Consider the following 19,923-nt stretch of genomic DNA (forward strand, 5'->3'; position numbering starts at 1 on the left):
CACAACAGACAATTATAAATTTTTTAAATCTTTGTTGTACTATTCACGGTACAAAGTATCAAAGCAACCTTTAAAACATATCTGACAGTAAAGGAAATACACTGCAATCTCCAACCAGCAGAGTCTGGGATGTCTCTTTTCAAACAATGGTGTATATAAATTGATGTTTGCAGTCTGGTCTGCAAATGTTATCTCAGGATTTTGCAGAGCTCTCTGTATCTGGCTGTGCTCTGTTGATCAGTATGGAGGGCATCTGGTGTTTGTTTATGGCCATGGTTTTTATTTTTTTCCTCTGTGTTTCTCCCTTTGCTTGTTTATGTATCCTGTCCTGATATGTGGAAATCTAAATCTATGTAATGTGAGTGTGTATGAGTATGGTACCGAAATAACCCTTTAATCAATTACTCGGCTGCCAAATTGTTTTTTTATAAAAAATAGTTAAAACAAAGTAAAATGCAAAATTTTCCTGTTTGAAACTATAAATGTGCAATTGTTTTTTGTCTCTCTGTTTTATGTCATTTCAGAAGATGTCACTTTAGAAAAGGCAATTAGAAAAAAAAAAAGGCAATTAGAAAAAAAATAGCTGTTTTGCAAAAGACTGATCCATCGTTACTTTGCCTTCCTGTCTGTAAGAGTTCACAGGTAAGTGTGATAGAAATATTCCCTCTTCCTCGGTCAAGTGTTACTAGATCTTGGAAGAATTGTAGACAGAACTCAGCGTGATGAACCATCTCAGTTTAATACATGCTGGCAATGAAAACTCATGGATGTTGGGCTCTTCCGAATTGTATCTCTCCAGCCCCTTCTATTTATACTCAAAACCAAGAAAGAAACCACACTCACAAAACATGAATGAACCAGGTGCATGCAATTGACAGTCACCATTCTTGTTCCTTATTAGGTTATCTGTTCATGCCAGTTGTGAAGCAATAAAATACTTTTATTGCACCTTCTTGTAGATCTCGTGACCCCAGGACCCACTCTCTACTACATCCTTTTGGGCCTTATAACAACAAAGTGCCTAAGGTGATCTTAAGCATTTCCCTAAACATGGCAAACCCTGTGAATTCTTGTCCTCTCTGTGACCTCTTTAATAAACACACCTTGTTTGCCTGTTTGCTAGTTATCTAAACTATATGACTAAATTTACTCTATTCTGCCACATAAGATCAGAGGAAACAATATATTGAACACCTAGTTCATGCTCTTACAATGGATCACAATGACAGTTGCATTATAATAAATTATTTAGCTGTGAGCATTTCTTTGTAAAAAACAGACATTTGATATTTCAATGACTCGATGCAAAGTGTTGAGTTGAACTATATCAGTACAGCCAATGTTATTACTTCTACACATTCATGCTGCTTTTTGTGGGATGATTTAAATATTGTGTTGGGTAGCGAGTCTGCTGACAAACTATTTAGACATTGTGGGCTTTCTCAGTGGGATGAACAAGATGTGTTGTTAACACTGTGTGGAGGCTGTCCTCACACTTGCTCTAAAATCATCATCACACCTATTAAAAAAAAACAAAAAAACAACAACACAATTCCATGGTTCTGTAGTCGTAAGAGTCGGTAAGAAAAAAACTGAGGAAAATATTTGTTCTGTTGCTGAAATTGTTGTTTATTTTCTTTACCTTCGTGTTTAAAAGGAAGAATAAAATAATCAATCACCAGTGGATGGAGAGTAAGCTTTTATATCTATCCATTTTATAGCTATATAGCTTTTTTTATTATTCTGTCCTCTCCCCATCCCCCCAACTATGCAAAGCATCTTTTTTCATAGCCGTGAAAATAGCTGCAATGCATCAACAAAGCAGATGTTTTACTTTAGAATTAGGGATGTGAAAATCCAGATTTATTTATAATTCACTCTCTCCTTCATCCATGAATCCTGGGAAATGCAATGTAGGATGTGGTGAAGTGGCCAATTCTGGGGAACCATGAAGTGTTTAGGCATGGCTGTTAAAACATGCTACACTGCATCAAATGCAACATCCATCAGCTAAATGTTGTGTATAGTATGTTTAGTGTTTAAATGGATGAGTGCTCGGCACAAAGCTCTGAAGGAGAGATGGCTGCTCAGTCTAATTGTGAATTGTTCTACTAATCTCTTGTGTTTGGCTCTAGGTCTCCATCCTGCTTTGGCCATAGCATTACAGTAACACTCACCCATACAGCACTCACACATGTACAAACAGACACTTGGAATGATTTGGGTTGCTTTTACCCTGCAGCCTAACTACACTGCCTACTCTGCGATAACCACTAACCCTGCTACAGCAAGTGACCTGACCCATGTCGGACTTTAAACCTATGTGGTAATTGCTTTGACAGGTTAGTAGCTCAACAGGGTTTTATTAGTAAATGCAATGATACATGTCATGCAATAGGTTATAAAAACAGAATGCTGTTAGTGCTGACAGTTTAAACTGCATTAGCAGGAATCTAACCTTAAACTGTTCACAATTATGTGTATACTGTCCCACATTTGTGGTAGTACATTGTATGGGTTTTGTTTGTGTAGATTACACAAGCCCTTTTCAGTATTTTAGTTTTTTTTCTTGCCTCTTATTGCATTAAGTCCACTTTAAATGAATGTGCAATAGGAATTATTTTCTCATGTAGAGATGAACTGTGGTCTTTGTAAATTTTTTTAGAATTATTTCAGAATCTTAAACATCATCACTTTATAATTTCCTATCTGAATTTGGAGATCTCCGACAAATTCACCCAGTGAACTGAGCATTAGAAGGCAGTCCCAGTCCCTGATTGCATAATTAGGCACTACCTTAATAATGAGGCACTAATTACCAGCAGGTCGCAAAAACAAACTGAATGAAAGACAGTCCTAATTTTTCCTGAGTAAATTGAACTCAAGTGAATTTATAGTGTAGTTATAGTTGAATGATGAGAACAAGTTATATTAGGTCATACATCAGCTTCTTGAGATGGTGATGAACAGACAGTATGTTTTAATGTCCGTCCAGATGTGTAGGGGACCAGAAGAGATTTCAAGCATCAATGCTTTTCCTTGTAGTAGACCAAAATAAAAACCCAGGAATATACATGAAGCACATCATACAGTCTGAGTATAAACACACACGCAAAAGTAGGAGGATATGGGCTGTCATTACTGGCACATACATAATCTGATTTCCTCACATTTGCACGACAAAGCAAATCAGTGCACACAGAAGTCAATAAAGGTTATTTGTGTGTGTGCATGCTCAGATGAAGTTCACATTATTGAAATATTGTGAACTGCACATTATTACAATATAAACAGTTGGATCAGTCATTAGCTTGTTGACAGCATATGCAGGAGAATACCAACAACACAGCTTCAGCGAGCTTCAGCATCCCCTTTAAATGTGAAATCCAAATCTAGCTCAAACATAATTACAGTGCTGGTGATGTTACATTTCTCACTCGCTTTTCCAAACTATTTTGGGCATAACTTATTAAAGCTGTGCCGCTACTAATTAAGTTGTTTGTCTTTGCAAAGCGATCTCTGTCTGCCCACTGCTGATTACTAATGAGTAGTTGTGTCACGGCACTCTGCCTGTTGACTGAAGGGGAGATGAAAGCAAAAAAAAAAAAAAAAAAAGATGAAAAATGACCCAATGGTGGCAGATTTTCTGACAGGCAGTGCTGAGGCGGTCGTACATGTTGCTGAATTGTGCCAGTTTGGGCTTATTAACAGTCAGTTGTGTGGGTGCTCTGGAGGTTCCTATGGAGGTCACAGACAATGCAGGTTTATTTCAACTGAGTAGCTATGAAGCTTAATGAGAAACTGAGCTATGCTGTTGCACGAAAAAGCATTATTCATTAACATTATAGTACTATCAGGGAACAGTGTAATATAAGCGGCAGTCGACTCAAAATCTCTGACTACTGAACCCTCATGACTGACAAGTGCTTTCAAAAAGTTAATAGTTTACGGCAAGAGTGGCCTGCGTGGTATCATGTATTTTAGAATGCATTCAAATGCCAGTCTCAGTGTGGAAAATTTGTCAAAACATAGAATGTTCATAAAGCCTTTCACAAGACTCCTGAAGCCTAATTCATTTCTTCACTGTCCATCTGTAGACTCAGTAGGTTAGTTTTGCCAAAATCTGGCTAAATACTTGTGGGCTTTGCCGGCAGAAATCCAAAAAAGCCACATTAAAGCAGTATATTTACTCATCATTTGGCAAAACAATGGTTGGAACATAGTGAGCACACAGATGGACAACGGATTGGTTTATTAAGTTTGCATAGACTTTTTCATACTTTTTTCAGTGTGCAAACTTGTCAACTTTGGAATCCAAGGGATCCACAGCTGCACCTTTTAACGAAGGAGAAACAACATGCAGTAAAGCCAATAAAGTCCATTCTAAATCTGTGTGATGTAATCGAACATGAAACGATTTTGGGATCTAGATAGTCCAGTTGTTGGGTGTTTAAAAAGCCTATTAGAAGCCAAAACATAGCAGATTGCTATGTAATCATCAGGTACACAGATAGTACAGCTCTGAAAATGCATTCCTACATCAACTGTTTAATCTTTGGTTCAGTAGGGGTTATCTTGAGATACACAATCATTTCACAAGTATTGCATGGGCTTGCATGCATGTGCTTGGCCAACAAAGTGTTTTGATGGACCATGTCATGTTGGGTTGCAGAAAAAGCAGTACCAGATCAAAAGTCTTCTCCACACAAGACTGTGTGTGACAGCTGGTTGCTAGTTGGAGATTGTGGTGTTTTTCTCCTTCACTTTGACAGAGCCCCCCTGTGGTGCCAGTCCCAGCTGCATGAAAAACACACCCCTGTTCAACAATGAATGAGCAGAATGAAACAGTGTGATTATAACTTTAGCTTGAGGTTGCCATTGTATTAAGGATGTTAAACATGACAAGAAGTGGCAGGAAGTGCAAGAAGAGGTTTGTCACCCAGTAGATAGCTTTTCCCTGCTGTCCACATGAGTTGAGTTTAGCGGAAATAACTGTGAACTGTATAATTTGAAGATTTTATTTTGAAGGATCTCCATTTGAACCTACACCTCAGACATTTTAAAAGCAAACTCTTAGAGGAACAGGTTGTGTGAGTTAATATAAACCTAATGGCTTCCCCATCTGTTGTGTTGGGGCTGTTTTGGGGCACAGTCCTGTCTGTTATCTAATATGCAACATGGAGGGGAGAGCAGTCAGTTAACTTTAGCTTACTCATAACTGGAAACAAAATTATGAGTGTGCACGAATCCATACGTACTGTATGAGCGTGGATGCTCATTTGTGTGGTTACATTTACAGTACATGCAGATTCATGTCCGGTATATTGTGCTGTATGTTGCATTTGAATGAAACTACAGGGTATAGAAATGTGTGGAATTTGCACGTATCCTTATTCTCATAATATTTGTAATCATTCTATATAATCCGATATTTGTAGAGCTGATATTCAAATAGTTTTGTATTCTACCTTTAACATTTCTTGGATTAAGTGCACCCAGAGTCATGTTTGACTTTTATTTTTTCTGACAGTAAACTGTAAATAGACAGAGCTGTGAAAAAGAAAAAGAAGAAGAAAAAAAAGAGTTAAAAAAGCCAAGTGAGTTTGCATGGGAGCGGCCCATGCATGTGGTCTTGCAAGGTTACTTGATGTGACTTCTTTGGCTGGAGGGCTTCTCTCTGCCCCACTCTCTCCTCTCTGTTCTCGCCATCTGTCCAACTTTGAAGTGTACTGTGTTACGGTGCTGTCTGAATCAGCAGCAATCTGAATGTTGATGAATGTCTGCACAGATAACCAGCGACTGATCTCACTGGCTGCCTCCTTGCAGCCTTGGTGTAGTCAAGTCACTTAGTCAAGCAATACAACCTTTTTTACAGATTGATTGAGGGTTACACACAATTACACATAAACTGGGAGTTAGGAGTTAATATCTTATTCAAATGATAACGTATTGACAAAGAAGAACTGTCTCTTATAATGTGTTATCCAAAGACTTTTTAAAATAAATTCTTCAGTAACAATCCCACTATAACCCTCAAAGAATTCCTTTAGACCTTTTGTCCTCACCTTTCCTTACTTCTTTTTCATCACTCCAAACTCCTTGTTGCAGCACATTAGTACTCCTTTTTTTGAAAGGGTTTAAATCTTTCTGCCTGTCTACTTTCTCTTCTATCACTTCCACTCCAACCTACTCACATAACATCAAACTTAGAATAACATGCTGCTCAACTCCTCCTCTTCCTCCCTCAGTGACAATTAGATTTCATGTTGTCAAGTTGTCACTCTGCTGACCAACGAGTTTGTAATATCCTGGGCCAGAAGTTCTACAGCAGTTTTTCCGGCTCTGTGTTGTTTGCATCAGGGCTGGGTGGACAAGTGCACAGTGAGCAATACTAATTGCTAAGGACTGCACATGGCATGTAGGCATTACACCTGCTGTTAAAAAATCAGCTCATATAATGAAGCAGGATTGTGCTGACAGTTCCCGCCATGAACACTTTTATACCTTCATTCTGCATAGCATATGACATGTTGTAGAAACGAATGAATTAGCTTTCCAAAACATAAGAGTAGAGCAGCTGCACTATGAGTTAAACAGGAAAAGTCCACATTAGGAAAATTAGCTACTGTTTATGTGATTTTGTATAATATAATAAATCCAGTCTGGTCCAGGTTGTGGAAGCCTTTAACATTTGCTACAAATACACCTATGTTTCAAAATGTCTTTTTCATTGCACTCTCCAGTTGGCATTTTCCTGAGATTAAAAGGAATGGCCCAAATGTAAAACAGCATAACACATTTATGAATATCAAAATAATTAATAAAGATGAATCAAGAAAGTTATTACATTAGTCAGCTTTTTTCCATTAATAGACAACCATATATTATCTGCTCCCCATCTGTGCATTTAGGAAAGTTATCAGAAATCTGCATCTATTACCTGTTACCCCCTATATATAAGCACACACACACACACACACACACACACACACACACACACACACACACACACACACAAATACACCTCGACCACTTACTGACGGTGTTCTTTCATCTTCAAGCTTCACATACTAAACTGTGCCAGGTCCCCACACATTTTTCAAGCCACATGCTTCCCAGAGACATCACTTCACATGGTTTGCTCCGTAAAGAAGGAAATGATATCTTACATATGTGTATGACTACTTTGTGTGTGCAACATAGTGCCTGTTAACATGCAGTCAATGCACATGAAGCAATCAAAAGATCTTTTACGAGTTTTTTTACGCCAGATGCCTTTCCTGCCGCAACCCTCCCATTTCATCGGGGCTCGGGACCGGCACCAAGGTGGCCCTTGGTGGCTGGGGGGGGGGGCACTCCTTGTGGGGTAGGATTCAAACCCGCTGCATTCTGTATCCCAACTCAATGCTCTACCACTGATCCACCAAGCCCCCTAGTCAATGCATATGGAGCAACAGTGACAGTGAAAACACAAGGGAGTAGATCCCAGGGAACACTGGGAGTGCTTGAGGATATGTAAGCAGCTTAAGCAGTCCATGATGTTGTCATCTCTTCTCAGCTGAGCTCCCAAAATAACAAGCCCTGTGGGTACAGACTGGCAGAGCTGAGCATGGGGCAGTCAACAAACAGACCCAGAACAACCTGGCCCAGATTAGACCAGATCAGACTAGCCCAGTTACTCAGTCCACCTAACCTCAAATTGGTCAGTTTAACCTTGTTATGCAAATGTTATACTGCTTTTACATGGTGTGACAAGCCTCATCCTCTCTGCTCAGTAGCCTGCAGTGCTCAGCCCATTTTAAAAAGGCTTGAATGCAGCAGGCGGTTTCCAATGAAATGGTGGCTTTTGCCAAATCACACGCTCACATGTTGGGCTGTTGAGTTAAATGAGCAGGCTCTGCTCGGATCTGCTCCTATTTCTTTCCATCTAGGTCATAATATAGGCTATAGGTTAGCCTTTGTACTATATATTCTAAGTTGGGTAACACACACCATGCACATCACTAAATTGGACATCAACATGAGGGAGTCATACATGTGATGTACCACGTGGAGTTTAAGTGCATATGTTTTAAGTTACGTAGACAATGAATCAAAAGATACACTGCAGTACATTTATCTGTCTTGGTTCCCCGGCTTGAATTTTCTCCGCATTTCTCTAAATTTCCCCTTGTGTGGTGTAAATGTGAGTGTGAATGGTTGTCTGTCTGTTTATGTCTCTCTGTGTTGGCCTTGAGATACATTGGTGACCAGTCCAGGGTGGACCCCGTCTCATTGAAAGGCTCCAGCCCCCTGCGACCATAAACATAATAAGCAGTTACAGATGATGGATGGATGGGTGGATCATGTACTCCTGTAGGAATATGTGAAGATGCTTTTTCTCACCTGTAAATGGTTTTGCTAAATATTTGTGAATAAGAAGACAAATTTAATGGAGCTGACAGTGTCTTTCTAGAATTCAAGTTAAAATATTACAAAGAAAAAATAAATTAGTGAGACATTGTATAGTGTTATGTATTCTGTGGTTTTTGTTTTGACAAATACAATATAAAAGAGATAGTATGTCAGCAGGACAAGGACATATTTAAATTATTATTTCTGAATTTATTTTGCCAGCTCTATTATTAGGTACAGTATACCTTGCTACTGTAGTACTGGAGTGAAATACTGATACAAGGCAGGAAGTTTTCATGTTTACTCCACATTCTGACCCTGCCAGATGAATGTTACAGTAGAAATCGAGACTCATCAGGCCAGGTAATATTTTACAATCTTCTATTGTCCAATTTTTGCAATTCCGTGCAAATTGTATCTTCAGTTTCCTGTTTTTGACTGAGAGGAGTAACACCCGGTGTGGTCTTCTGCTGTTATTTACCATCTGCTTCAAAGTTCTAGATGTTGTGCGCTCTTTTGTAATGAGTGGATATTATTTGAAGTACTGTTGTCTTTATCAGCTCGAACCAGTCTGGCCAGTGTCCTCTGACCTCGGGTATCAACAAGGCATTTTACCGAGAGAACTGCCACTCACTGAATAGTTTCTCTTTTTCAGAGGATTCTCAGTAAATCCTAGAGATGGTTTTGCATGAAAATGCCAGTAGATCAGCAGTTTCTAAAATCAGCAGTTTCTAAAATGAAGCACCACGCTACGTTCAAAAGTTAAATTTGGCAGATCGTCATGATTATGTCTACATGCCTAAATGCATTGAGTGGCTACCATGTGATTGGCATATATTTTATATTTGCGTTGTACAAGTGTACCTAAAATTGCATTTGTGCATATTTTGCCGTACTGAATGAAAGATGCCATTATGACACTTGCTTGCTTTTAAAGTGGAGATTATAATTATTTGCTTTAACTTTCTACATTAGTATTTCAGACAGTCTTTTTTGCCTCAATATATTAACTTTTTTCCAAGGTCAGAGGCCTAATTGCAGTAGTCTCCATGACTCACATATTCCCTCTGGCTTGTTGTAAAATTTTCTTGATGTCACAAGTCAAAATCTGCCATCGATTTTAGCTGTCAAACCCAAGGTTGTGTTCATTTGCTGTATTTCGGGACGAGATTTATTTATGGAATTGATTGGGCGCTAAGCTGTCATCATGGTCTCAGCCTTGGAGTGCCATGTTCACAGTTTTCCTCCTACAGAGCGCCATTACACCTGTTTATGGCACAGGTCAGGAGGCAGGTCACCAAGCTGGAAGGCATCCCAAGGATGAGTAAAATGATGAAGTTTGCAGTAACACGGTGTTCATTGGTCCTGGAGTATTTGTTTTAATTTTGAGAGGTGGGGCTTTGTTTTTCAGCATTGCATCCTTGCTGTGTTGGGGCGGGAAAGGTAGAGGAATAAAAAAGTGGGCTCTATGACTGGGGAGAAAAGGAAGAAGGTTGTCGGGGTTACATAGTGCGACCTTGCTAGTTTAGTACTTGGGTACAGTCAAATGTTATTTGTTTTCGAGGAAACTTGACATGAATGTGCACTAGAAAATTTAATTTTCTTAAGTACTTCTGTCTCCCTGTCTGTGTTTTAACTTTAAGGCCTCTTTGTCATCATTTTTGTCTATATCTGCCTGTCTGTCTCTTCACAAAATGGTGCTAAAGACACCTGCTATTATTCTTACCCACAGCAAGAGCAAAAGGTCATGAAAAGGTCATGAAAAAGCACTGTAAACGTTCCTGTGAAGCTCATTTTGCCAAGTGGCACGCTAAGCAATATCATTCAAAAATCATCCATTTTAGGTTTTCATGTTTTTCTCATAATATTTATTGAGTGATTGACACTGACAACTAGACAGAATCAAAAGCTGAGAAAAAGCTTGCTGCAAGTATGGCTACTTGACCCTAATGGCTTTTAGACATACCCTGATAATCAGAGTTATGCTGGAAAAGTTCAGTTAAGGGAATTGAGCAGGACCAGAGGTGCTTTATGTACTGAACTATGGTCCCTGTGGGTTTTATGGCCTAAAGCAATAATGGAGTATTTGTGGTTAGGTCATATGAAGGACAAAGGCCAATCCAGTCTGCATTATACTTAAACCTGACAGACTGTGAAGAAAGTAGCAGTTGTAAGTCTGTGAGCACAGTGCGTATAGTTAAAAACTCCTCAATACCTTCTCCACTGGTGGCGTGTTTATGTTTGTTGGCTGAGGTCGACTGCTCTGACATTAATGAGGGCTGGGAAGAAAAGTCACCACACTGAGAACAGCAAGAAACGAAATGTCATTTGGAAGAATGGAGGGCTGTGAGTAGAATGTAGGTTAAACTGTGGTATGTGCCTATAGTGAGGAGGACTACCTTTGTCTGACAACTCAAAAATGCACCCCGCCATTTAGCCAGATAATCAACTTTACTTGTAGTTTTTTAAATGGGTTATTCTAAAACCACTTCATTTGCTTGCTCACTTCAGTTGTTTATCATAAAGAAAATAATAAAAAAAATAAAATGCTGTATCGTATGAGGAAACAATAAAGGTTGTCTTTAAAGCCCTACGATAGAGGTGATTGTGACAATCGCTTATCTTGCATAATGGTCAACATTGGTTGATGTCAAATTCTGGCTGTGGTTTCAGAGAAGAAATGTCGTTGTAGATTATTACAAGTGATATGAGCAGTGCTGCATGACATCAAATGTTGCACTCCTAATGTTTTTGCATGCTGTAACAGTAATACTGTCTTATTATGTGGCCCTATGGGTTAGTTCTGAGCATCTCTTTATCCTAGATGAATGGGACATCTGACCTTGTAGCAATACCACTATTAAACATTAGGAAATTGATACTGTATGACACTTATGACTTATGACAATGGGCGACTGTGGCGCAGGAAGGTAGAGCGGTTGTCCACCAATCTCACAGTTGTTGGTTCAATCCCCGGCTGCTCCGGTCACATGTCGAAGTGTCCTTGAGCAAGACACTGAACCCCAACTTAGCTGCTCCCGGTGAGTGTTGGCCAGCTGCATAGCAGCTCCCCCATCGGTGTATGAATGTGTGTGTGATTGTGAGTGTGAATGGGTAAATAAGAAGCAGTGTAAAGCGCTTTGAGTGCCAATAGGTAGAAAAGCGCTATATAAGTGCAGACCATTTACCATTTACTGTATCAAGAATCTCTCCAGTGCCATTTTCAGTAACCTGGTGCAACAGTGTGGCATTTATTTCCAATTTTCTGACTGGTTTTGTGTTAAAACAAAAAGGCAGCACTGATAGTACAAACTGGCCTATGAAACTGATGAGCAAGCTCATTATTTCAGCCAACAGAGTGCACAGATACTTATCAGTGCCCTTCATTTACAGAAGACACACTGCTTTTAGATTGGGCAGTAATTAGCAGTATATGTTGAAAAGCAAGGAACTAGAAGGACTTTTTGGTTTTATTGTAGCACAGGAAAATTTGTTGTCCTATGCAACATATTACCTGGAGTTCTTAATATAAGTGCATCATCACTGTGAATCGGTAACAGAAAAAAATAATAAAAGAAAAATCAAACATATGTATCCTTAAATGATATGTTCTTACTTATCAATTGATATGCTTCACCTGAAAACATTAGCATGAACAATTTTGAAGTAGAGCACTGATGACATATCTGCTATCAATGCTTTGAATGTATTGCAAATAACATACAGCACAAACACACTTGCAGTGATTGAGATAAATCCAACCTTGCTTGCTGAAAATACCCCTTTGCTGTTCATATATGGCCATCAAATATTTAACAAAACCACTGTGTACTTGACAGGCATTGTTACTGCAAAGGAGCAGTAGACAAACATGTCTTTTATTTCAGGGGTGTTTTCTGAAGTGACGCCTACAGTACAAACAGTACAAAATGAAAGGCAGCAGTATAGACCAGAACATACGCACTTTTCTGAAACTGACATTGTATGAATCCTGACACAGATTAATTCCCCACTACTTGTTATGAATTATATGTAATCAACTCTGACATACACCAGCAGGTAAGGCCCACTCACAGTCTACGCAACAATGAAGGCATCAGGACAGATCACTGTGATGAAGCAATTCATTCTTAATTGTTACAATTGTTCGTCATTAAAACAAGTATTGACCACACTAACAGCCCATGTCCCATGGGAAAATGGCCTCATTTGATAGATTTCTGAAACACTGCAGTGTTTCTACTCCAGCCATTGTATCTCGTTTCTCCTTTCAATCCATGGATGTTGTCATGGTGATTATCTGCAAAACAGTTTAGTGTTTTGTAGCCTTGGCTTCTGCTCATTCTTGGCTGTTCAAATACACACAAACACTGAAACAGCTGTGAATCTATTAATGCGTGAAGAACACAATAGTTCTGGGCAGGTGAAAGATGATGTGAGCACTGACGAGATATTTGATTCATTTGTGGTTCACCCATCATGAATCGATTGATGAGCAAATGAATGAATAAAATAAATAAATAATAAAAGTCACACATAAGAAATAAAACAGATAAGAGCATTTTGCTCTTGCTCCCCAGCTGCTCCCCTCCAGGCCTGGCAGTGTAGACTGTTCTGGAATAGTGTGGCAGGGTAACAAGTGGTTTTCAGTTACAGAACCATTTTCACACAGGGCTCATCAACAACTGGTGCTTTCAGTCACCTCACACTGTCCCTCCCTGTAGCTGCTGTTCATTCTCACATCATATCAATAAATACTGTGATGGCTTCTATCCCATTCCAGGAGTTTAGGATTGACTTTGTGTTCTGTTAAGGACAGCTGAACAACCACAAATTCCAACTATGTTTTATTCTGCTATTCCTGCTGCCGCCAGCTTTTTTTTCTAGTGGTCTGGACTAGGGTTCAAGCACATTTTCCTCATCTTGTGCCAGATAAGACCTAAAAGTGGTATTTTATTTAAATAAGGGTTGGGAGTTGATCTAAGTTGACTGAAACTCAAAAACTGTTATCTTTTACATAGAATTATTGCTTGCATGCTTCTAAAACCTTTTTAAGAATTCAACCGATTACTGATTCAAATAGCTTAGACATGCTGTCATAGAATGGCTACACTTTTTTTGGAAACCAAAGTGCACTGTAATTATTTAATGAAATCACTCTTGACATAATTTGTTTAGTCAGCTTAAGCAAAATTTTTAGTTTGGAGTTAGGTTCTCAGGGATAGCTACACATGGGATATTAATCTGCAAATTATATGTTACAAAAATGTAATTGCTTAGTTTGAACTGCTTGTGTTTTGTCCTACAACTTTCAGGTAGTAATAAAAATTGTAAAGTCACTAGGAAGGATGCTCTGCTCCGCTACACTAACAAACATCTGGCAAAGCCATTTTACCCTTTAAGCCGTTTTTCAAAACATAGCTCATCTTGATTGTTGCTCTCCATCACTCTGACTGAAAGAAAGTTAACACAGTGATGCTGCTAACTATTATTCAAAATTTGCACTACAGGTAGATGCAGGCCCATTAGTCTCTTGGTGCCCTGCATAGAGTAAACGCAGTTTTAGATGCTTTATTGATGGCTTTCGACATCCACCATCTTTGTCATAGAGACTACTATTTGTATCTAAAATGTATTAACAGCGAAAGTCCAGTAATCTTTAATATCTTTTGTCATATCATAAGACTGACAAATAACGCTATTTTCCGACACTGTTGCACTTCACAGTGTCAATAAGAAAGCCAACACCCTGATTAGTCACCTGTTGGTATTGAGTGCTAATAAATTTCTAAATTTCCAATTACCACTTGCATGTGTGTTGTGAGGTGTCAGCGCATGGCCAGTGCGGGTGGTTTGATAACACTGAGTGAAGAAGCTGTCTTAAGGAGTTCCTGTGTAATTGTAATCCCTCTAATCAGACTCTGTAAACACGAAATAGTAAACCTAGCCTGGAGCTCGACTCAGTTTTGCACACTCGCAAACTATTTCTCTCTTTTTCCACATACACTTGTGTGCACTTACAGATGTCTGCACACACACAGAAGCTTCCTGGTCCTCAGTGAAGCTCTCATTTTAACTGTCCTTAAAACACATGAGATAATGCTTGAATTAAAATGAGTGGCCACTTACAGCACTTGTGTTTTGGATTGGTAACCATCTGCACAGCTTAACATGATCACCCACCCATTTTTTCAAAATTCACACAGATGGTGTCCCTTACCCAATTTGTGCTTTATGACCAATTTATGACCAAGTGGGATTCTTGTAAAATCCGCACTCAGTATAGAAGAGGGAGAGGGAACTCTGCTCCATGTTTCAATTTTAAATCTGCCAAGTGCTGTGTCTGCATAAGGTGGATGGACTCAACTGTTTTTGCTGCATAGCTCTGGTGGTGCCAGAAGCTTCTTGTGAGATACCCTCTCTCTTCTACCCCTCTTTTTCGCTCAATGTGTAGCACCAACTGGCGTGAGAAAATGTTAGCTTAACTTGCTTTGCGTCTGTTAGGCATTTATGAAAGATACACAGCTACATGTCTGGATAGCCAGACTGCATAATTCATGTGTTGGTGTATAGCTAAATCCTCCCCCCTTCTCACGCTGCTGTACTCTTCAACTGTGTAATGGCTTCTGTGTAGTCATAAAAAACTGGTAGCATCAACTAATGTTCTCTTTCTCTCTCACACCCCATGGTCCAGTGTCAGAACCAGAACTGCACTTAACTCAGCATTGCAGCTGTCTGCTCTCTATTGTTTATTTATCATACTGTCGTTTAGTCCAAACATTTGTTTGCTTTTGGGGTAATCATTTTCCTAATAGACACTGCATTTGTTCAACCACAGGGACATTGTATCTTATCTTATATTGTATCTTGTTTTTTTTTTTTTATGTATTTTCACAAATTAAGCTCATTATATTTTTTCTTTTTGCTAAACACTCGGTTTTTCTATGGCTGGAAACAGCTGGTGACATTTTTTTTAGTAATGTCCTCAAAAAGAAGAAAACAGAATTCATCAGGTATGACTTTCTCTGTGCCCCTCGAGAGGATTGTTTATTTTATCTGCCTGTTGTTTCACATTCTTGAAAGAAGACACATAATCAATTAACATCTATAGCTATTAGTTGAAGCCAGAAGTAAATAAAGATTTATTCTCTGGTGTGGGCGGCATACAGGTTTGTGTCTTAGTGTGCTTGGACAGTATTTGCTAAAGTGAATTAGTGTTAAGTCTAAGAGAGATCTACTAAAGACAAGACCAACAAAACCTACATATCCCACGATGTGTTTAATGGGAAAGACAGGTCATGTGCATTTTCATGTTTATGTTTAAACACACAAACTATAAATATACCACAAGAAACTCACATATTCTCTTATTAATAAAAGTTTAATGCAGCCATTTAGAAAAAAAAACGTTGCTTTGTATTTGTGAGCATACTGTATTTCATAAATACAAGTGTATGTAAAATACAATTCACTAAAATGTCATGGCTGATAGTTTTGTTGAGATTTTAATCTATAGATCACTACTCATACATCACCCTAAAAATCTGACTTGTGACTTTTTGTTTACATGTGCACACAGATGCACACATGCATTCACAGTCTCCAGATGCCCTGAGGCCCTATTTGGCAGATGGACTCTCCAGTCAAGTCTGCACACACACACACACACACACACACGCATATTAGACATATTGCATACATACATCTGTGCAAGTCTGTTTTGCATAATGTTAAAAACAAGATGACCAGACACCATGACTTCACTATAAATAGGGAGGCGAATAATGCAGTCAGTCATTGCTGTGCTGCTTTGACGTGGGTCTTACGTGCAACTGCTCTGGTTTGATTTTATCAAAGTGACAGACCTCATAGAACAGGTTGTTGTTTTCATGGTGCAGACAGTCTTTCTTCAGAAGTTGTGCAGTATTTGGACAGGATGACAAAGTGAGACAATAAGCTTTTCTAGACATCTTCTATGGGGCACTAAAATATTCATGCAAACAAAAAGTCATGATAGTTTGATAGAAACTAAGCTAAATATTTATTGACAAAATTTACCTGCCATTTTAATAAAGGAATATTACAACTACAGTTGATATGCACTAGGCTTTGAGCCGTACTGCAGAGTTTAAGGACAACGTTTCTAGGATTAGAATCACTGATGACTGCCAACAGCAGCCTTTATTGGCCCAGTTAACCTGCTATCTTCTGTTTGGCCATATGAGTGAGAGTGTGTGTGTGTGTGTGTGTGTGTGTGTGTGTGTGTGTGTGTGAGTGTGTGTGTGAGTGTGAGTGTGTGTGTGTTGAGCACATGATTGGTTAACAGCTGGGGTGACTTGGCTGAAGAGGTAGAAAATGTTCAGGCTAGGTAACAGCTGCAAGTATACAGGATCCATCTGGTGTCAGACGACAATTCTTGGAAAATATTGTTCAATTCATATTTGAAATTGTGGACTACAATAACAATGACACTGTACAATGGTTTGTTTCTTTCAGTTATAACTTAGCAACTGATGTAAATCAGCAAAACAAAATTATATACCGCATAGCCAATTCTTATAGTTTGTGACAGAGACAAATGTAAATAAAATTAGACCCTTACTGCACATGGAAAAGACAACTGGTTTTAGGATAATTTTGCTGTTGCTTAAATTTAGAAGAAAAAGTGTATCTGACAAGAATTACTGTTCTGGAATAACCTAATTTTTTCCACTTCAGTTGGTCTCAGCATTGAGACTGGAAGGCACAACTTGGTCATTTATTTATTTATTTAAAACAACAACAAAAACGTCTCTTGCTGTAGTTCCCATCATACAGTGTAACAAATGCCTGGATATTTCCACAACTTCACACAGCAAAAGAGCTAAGGGATGTGTGTTTGTATGGATTTTGCCCCTCTTAAAATGCATCATCAGGAAACTGAGCCATCAACACTAATCCCATATATTTGATGATTCAGATAGCATTGGCGTTAGCTGTTCCTAAATCTCCTCTCTCTGAATGCCTGAATTTGAATCCTTTATGTAATCCTACATCAAGGCCAAGCTAGTGTGGACTCTTGGGTCAATTGAAATTGACAGTATGTTCATTACTTAATATAGCACAAAGGTTAGCCATAATACCAGTAATAATGTTTTTCTCTGATAGTGTACTTTTCATTACATTAACTTTTGTTGTAATGTAAGGAGCTGTTTTATTCATTTTCATCTGGGCCACATTTCTTGTGCCTATTCTTCTATCAACCTTTAACTGATTTTATTTAACCTCTATTTCCTATGTGCTTGTATATAATGAATATAATGACACAATGAAAACTCTCTCTTGGTATCATGTTTAAAAACTAAGGTTTGCATATACTGTAGCTCTCCAGTGGCTACTTGGCAAACATCTGATTACGTTCCATTTTCTCTGAGATCATCGGCTCATAAATAGACTCCTTCTCAATAACTGCAAATTAGCAGCATGCACTACAGCATTTTATCACAATATAATAATCTGAGAGGACATATGGAACAATGTTTACTGCAACTCTCAGCAACACAGTCACAAAACAATGATTATAAAATTAACTATTCTACAAAAACACTGCCATCTAAATGTTCATACTTGCTTTGGCAAACACTAAAGGACAAGTGGAAAACAATTTACCTTCATTATTATTTCAACCCCAGAATCTCCATAATGTATGTGTCTATTAAATGCCACGGACTTTATCAAGAGTTTTATTTGTGGTTACTAATGGTTCATCATGAGTTTTATTGTTCGTAGGAATTTACTGTCATCTGGAAGCAAAGATAAATTGCAATGTTATAGTCAATAAGCCACAAAATAAAAAAAAAGTTTTGGTGAACGTCTATACACAGAAACAAAAGCAGTTCACAAGGGCAAAAACAAACAAATCATTCAATAATTTTAATCAAAGTTAATACAATAACTTAAAGTGCATTGGAGGCACAATTAAGATTAAATAAGCTTAAATAAGGACAATATTCCATTTTAAAATTAAACAAAAAAGAAACATCATGAACAAATTGTTGAAAAACAATGCTGTTAGCGAATAATGCATCGACTGTATCAAAAAAAAAAACCCAGATTAAAATAAAACAAACAAAAACATCTTAATGTATTAGTAAGTTAAATAAAAACTGAAAGAATGATTTAACATTGGACACAACATGCATGTTTCTGGTGTCCACCTTAAATAGATTTTATTTCGCTTCTTCATACTAATGCCTCGCTAGTGGCATTTAAAAGCACCTCTTACTGCATTTTTTTTTTTTTTTTTTTTTAATTTACAAATGCCCTCACTTCCCAACTCTCTCTCCCTCTGCTACCTTTCCTCCTCTAACAAACAGGAAAGGCTGTAAATGTGCATTATTAAAACTGCGTGTGGGTGGTTTCAATGCCCATCTGGGAGCTGATCTGGTTGGCAGGGGGCAGAGGAAGATGCTGCCCTCCATGTCTGCTCTGCCAAAGACTGTGTTCTTGGCAGGGAGGCTTGATCAAGGACTTCTTTTGGTAAAGTAATTAATAAAGAGGCTTGTCACAACTCATGAAGGCTTAGTGATGATATGATCATATGGTGCTCACAACTAATTACATAACTGCTCAAAACATTTATTGAATTTAGTGATTTAATGTTTGGGATAGCTTTATCTTTATTGTTTATTGTTCTTTACGTTAATTTTATTTGAGCCCAACTGTGCCTTGTCAAATTAGACTTAAACAGATGCTGTGGAAGGAAGGAAGAAGCTATAACGTACATTTTTTAAAACAGTGAAAAAACTAAATCATTGAAGTTTTTAGTGTCTGACAGAGCTGAGGTGTTACCGAGCACTGAGCCAAGGAAGGCCAACCCCGCATTAACTCCTAGCGATGGATGGAAGTGGAATGGGCCTGTGCATTTAGTCAGCTGTGTATTGTGAAACATCAGAAAGTGCACTGAAGATGGTGTCAGAACAGAGAGTTGGGGACCGTCACAGCTAAATAGCCAACAGAAAGCAAGTATACTGTTCTCATTACATAATATTATTCATTATTATTTTCCATAGCTTGTACATTTTAAACAGCTTGGATTATATAGAAGATTTATATCTGATCTGTGGCAGAGAGTTATGCAGGGCTTGGTGATCCAGCAGCACAGACTCACCGTCTCTCTTGCTCTGAGCTGCAGGTCTCACACTGAGATTGACTCCTGTTATGCAACTCAGTAGATGACAGCGTTCCGTTGGCAGAGATCGCTTTCTGGGGGGTGGGGGCTTAGTACTCGTACTACTAGGAAAGGGAAGGACATATTTATGACATTTGCAAACTTTAATGTGATTTTTATATCAAAGCAGTACAGTTTTTGCTGAAACTTGACAGATTGTGGTATACTGTGAGCCTAATTATTTTTGTGCCATGTGGTCAAATGTGCACGAATGAAGGCAGGAGCCTGTTTTTAAAAACTGCAACAGATTTCTCTATTTCACACTTTGCACCTTGGCGGAGAATGTAATAAAATAAACTGTACATTGCTGTGAATATGGC

At 38.4% G+C, this 19,923-nt stretch overlaps 1 protein-coding gene across 6 annotated transcripts in view; it reads left to right on the forward strand.

Moving 5' to 3' along the window:
- Positions 1-19,923, forward strand: part of fgf13a (fibroblast growth factor 13a) — a 93,058-nt gene that overhangs the window by 15,135 nt on the left and 58,000 nt on the right. The window contains exon 3 of one of the 6 annotated variants that reach the window (XM_067519058.1): positions 525-642. The exons of 3 other annotated variants lie outside the window; for them this stretch is intronic. The gene's annotated coding sequence lies outside the window, so the exon portion shown is untranslated. Of the gene's footprint in view, positions 1-524; positions 643-1,005; positions 1,027-19,923 lie in introns of those variants that run through there. 2 more of the 6 variants (XM_067519060.1, XM_067519059.1) reach the window with 2 other exon arrangements.

Source organism: Channa argus, chromosome 10, assembly GCF_033026475.1.
Source record: "Channa argus isolate prfri chromosome 10, Channa argus male v1.0, whole genome shotgun sequence".
In the NCBI taxonomy this organism is placed as follows: domain Eukaryota; kingdom Metazoa; phylum Chordata; class Actinopteri; order Anabantiformes; family Channidae; genus Channa; species Channa argus.